The sequence below is a fragment of the Nomascus leucogenys genome, chromosome 7b (assembly GCF_006542625.1).
Source record: "Nomascus leucogenys isolate Asia chromosome 7b, Asia_NLE_v1, whole genome shotgun sequence".
Classification (NCBI taxonomy): Eukaryota; Metazoa; Chordata; class Mammalia; order Primates; family Hylobatidae; genus Nomascus; species Nomascus leucogenys.
In genome coordinates this window covers 59,261,603-59,266,090 of record NC_044387.1, presented here as the reverse complement: position 1 = coordinate 59,266,090, position 4,488 = coordinate 59,261,603, and positions in this window count along the sequence as shown.

The following is a 4,488-nucleotide window of genomic DNA, read 5'->3' as shown; positions in this document are numbered from 1 at the left end:
CGCATAGCAGGATCCAGGACCCAATCAGATGGAAGCTCTGATATCACCCCAGAGCAGGATCCAGTCAGATAATGCCTCTCAGGATGACCTCAATGCAAGATCCAATCATATTACACCTCATTACATGCTACTACATGGATGAATCTTGAAAATATTCAACATTATATGAAGTACCTACAACAGGCAAATTCACAGAGACAGAAAATAGGCTAGTGGTTACCAGGAGCTGGGGGAAGGGGAAGTAATGGGAAGTTGAATTGTTTAATGGATACAGAGTTTCTGTTTGGGATGATTTAAAAGTTCTGGAAATAGTAATGATGGTTGTACAACCTCATGAAAGTACTTAATACCATTCAAAAGATCTGAATAGACATTTCTCAATAGAAGACACACATATTCAGGAGGCTACGGTGGGAGGATGGTTTGAGCCCAGGAGTTCAACTCCAGCACGGGCAACATAGCAATACTCTGTCTTTAAAAAAAAAAAAAAAAGGAGAAAAGAAGACATACAGATGACCAACAGATGTGAAAAAATGCTCAATACTCAACAGTATTAATCACCAGGAAAATACAAATTAAAACCACAATGAGATATCATCTCACCCCAGTTAAAATGGCTTATTATCAAAAGGACAAAAAAATAGCAGATGCTGGTCAGGATGCAAAGAAAGGGAAAGCTAGTGGGAATGGAAATTAGTATTGTCACCATGGAAAACAGTGTGGAGGTTCCTCAAAAAACTAAAAATAGATCTACCATCCCATTACTGGGTATATACCCAAAGGATTATAAATCATGCTGCTATAAAGACACATGCACACGTATGTTTATTGCGGCACTATTCACAATAGCAAAGACTTGGAACCAACCCAAATATCCATCAATGATAGACTGGATTAAGAAAATGTGGCACATAGGCCAGGCACGGTGGCTCACGCTTGTAATCCCAGCACTTTGGGAGGCCGAGGCAGGCGGATCACGAGGTCAGGAGATCAAGACCACGGAGAAACCCCATCTCTACTGAAAATAAGAAAATTAGCCAGGCGTGGTGGCAGGCGCCTGTAGTCTCAGCTACTCGGAGAGGCTGAGGCAGGAGAATGGCGTGAACCCGGGAGGCGGAGCTTGCAGTGAGCCGAGATTGCACCACTGCACTCCAGGCTGGGTGACAGAGTAAGACTCCGTCTCAAAAAAAAAAAAAAAAGAAAATGTGGCACATATACATCATGGAATACTATGCAGCCATATAAAAGGATGAGTTCATGTCCTTTGTAGGGACCTGGATGAAGCTGGAAACCACAATTATGAGCAAACTATCGCAAGGACAGAAAACCAAACACTGCATGTTCTCACTCATAGGTGGGAAATGAACAATGAGAACACTTGGACACAGAGTGGGGAACATCAAACACCAGGGCCTGTCATGGGGTGGGGGGAGGGATAGCATTAGGAGATATACCTAATGTAAATGACTAGTTAATGGGTGCAGCACACCAACATGGCACATGTATACACATGTAACAAACCTGCACGTTGTGCACATGTACCCTAGAACTTCAAGTATAATTAAAAAAATAGGTCTACTATATGAACCAGCAATCCCACTGCTTGGTGTATACCCAAAAGAAAGGAAATTGTGTATTAAAGACATATCTGCACACCCATGTTTATTGCAGCAGTACTCACAAAAGGCAAGATAGGGAGGAACCTAAGTGCCCATCAACTGATAAAAGAGAAAAGAAAATGTAGTATATATACACAATGAAATACTATTCAGCCACAGAAAAGAATAAAGTCCTGTCATTTGCACCAACATAGATGGAACAGGAGGCCATTATGTTAAACGACAAAAGCCAGGCACAGACGACAAATATATGTTCTCCCTCATATGCAGGAAAAGTGTATCTCATGGAGGTGGAAACTAGAATGGTAGATACCAGAGGCCAGGAAGGGTAGCAGGGGGAATAAAGAGAGGTTGATTAATGGGTACAGACAATTAAATGGAAGGAATAATTTCTAGTGTTCAATAGCACAATATGGTGATTATAGTTAACAATAACTTATTGTAGTCTGCAAAATAGTTAGAAGATTTGAAATGTTCCTAACACAAAGAAACGATAAATGTTTGAGGTGAGGCTGTACACAGTGGCTTACACCTATAATTCCAGCATTTTGGGAGGCCAAGACGGCAGATTGCTTGAGCCCAGAAGTTCAAGACCAGCCTGGGCAACAAGGCAAAACCCCATCCCCATAAAAAATACAAAAAATTAGCCATGGGTGGGCGCGGTGGCTTATGGCTCATGCCTGTAATCCTAGCACTTTGGGAGGCCGAGGTGGGCAGATCACTTGAGGTCAGGAGTTCAAGACCAGCCTGGCCAACATGGTGAAACCCCGTCTCTAGTAAAAATAAAATTAGCCAGAAATCACTTGAACCCAGGAGCCAAAGGGTGCAGTGAGCCAAGATCATGCCACTCCACTCCAGCCTGGGCAACAGACCGAGACTCAGTTTCAAAAAAAAAAAAAAATTAGCAGAGCGTGGTGGTGAGCATCTGTAGTTCCAGGAACTCGGGAGGCTGAGGTAGGAGAATCACCTGAGCCTGGGAGGTTGAGGCTGCAATGAGCCGTGATCATGCCACTGCATTCCAGCCCCTGGGTGTTGGGGTAAGACTGTCTCAAAAAAAATTTGAGGTGATGAATATCCTAATTACCCTGAATTAATCATTTCAGATTGTATGCCTGTATCAAAATATCACATGAACCCTTTAATATGTATAATTTTTTTTTTGAGCAGAATCTCACTCTGTTGCCCAGGCTGGAGTACAGTGGCAGGATCTCAGCTCACTGCAAGCTCCGCCTCCCGGGTTCACACCATTCTCCTGCCTCAGCCTCCCAAGTAGCTGGGACTACAGGCGCCTGCCACTACGCTGGCTAATTTTTTTGTATTTTCAGTAGAGATGGGGTTTTACCATGTTAGCCAGGATGGTCTCTATCTCCTGACCTTGTGATCCACCCACCTCGGCCTCCCAAAGTGCTGGGATTACAAGCGTGAGCCACCGCACCCGGCTTTAATATGTATAATTATTATGTATCAATGAAAATAATTTTTAAAAAGAAAATACTTCATGCCACTGAGTTGTTTACTTAAAAAATGGTTTACTAGGTAAATTTAATATTGTGTATATTTTGCTACAATTTTTGTTAAAATAGCTAGCCACTCCTTCTAAATTGAGGATGATGGCTATGGAAGATGTCTCATGCTGCTGTTCAGTAAAAATTAAATTCACACCAGGTGCAGTGGCTCATGTCTGTAAACCCAGCACTTTGGGAGGCCAAGGCAGGCTGATTACTTGAGGTCAGGAGTTCAAGACCAGCCTGGCCAACATAGTAAAACCTCCTCTCTCCTAAAAGTACAAAAAATTAGCCGGGCATGGTGATGTGCACCTGTAATCCCAGCTACTCGGGATGCTGAATCACTTGAACCCAGGAGGCAGAGGTTGCAGTGAGCTGAGATGGCACCACTGCACTCCAGCCTGGGTGACGGAGTGTGACTCTGACTCAAAAAATAACAAGAAAAGTAAAAATAAATTTGTTTATTCTCTCTAACCCTGACATAAAAATTGACAAAGATGGTTTGCTTGACCAAACTTTTTTTTTTTTTTTTTGAGACGGAGTTTCGCTCTTGTTGCCCAGGCTGGAGTGCAATGGCACGATCTCGGCTCACCGCAGCCTCTGCCTCCTGGGTTCAAGCGATTCTCCTGCCTCAGCCTCCCGAGTAGCCGGGATTACAGGCATGTGCCACCACGCTCAGCTAATTTTGTATTTTTAGTAGAGATGAGGTTTCTCCATCTTGGTCAGGCTGCTCTCGAACTCCTGACCTCAGGTGATCTGCCTGCCTTGGCTTCCCAAAGTGCTGGGATTACAGGCAGGAGCCACCACGCCCAACCTCGGCCAAACTTTAATCAGGCTCCTGAACCTTCTCCTAGGCCGATATATGTGTACTTCCTCATAAAATACAGTTTTAGCAAAGAATCCTACTAAGTCAGTTTTACAAAAACACTCCTACCGTTGATATCTGATCACCCTAAATATCTGATCAGGTTCCTCATCCTCTACCATCTGTCAGGTAATGACTGATCACCCTGGCCTATCTTCAGCAGGAATCCTGTTAGGTCGGTTTAGCCAGAATCCCTCTTCCGCCAATACCTCCTCTTAGTAATTTTCCATTCACTGGCCCCCCACCCTGCCCCTTAGCTACTAATTCCCACTTGTTCATGCTATATTCAGAGTTAAACACAATTTCTCTCTCTCCCACTACAATATCCCATTGTTCCTATATCTATCGTGATGGTCTTGAAAAAAGTCTTCATTACAGTGCTTTAACCAGTGTCATTGGATTTTTTTTTCTTAACAAAACACAAATGGTTAAGATCCTAGTGGTTAAGAACAAAGGTTTTGTAGTCAGAACACACCTGCGCATCAAAGTTTGCTTCGGT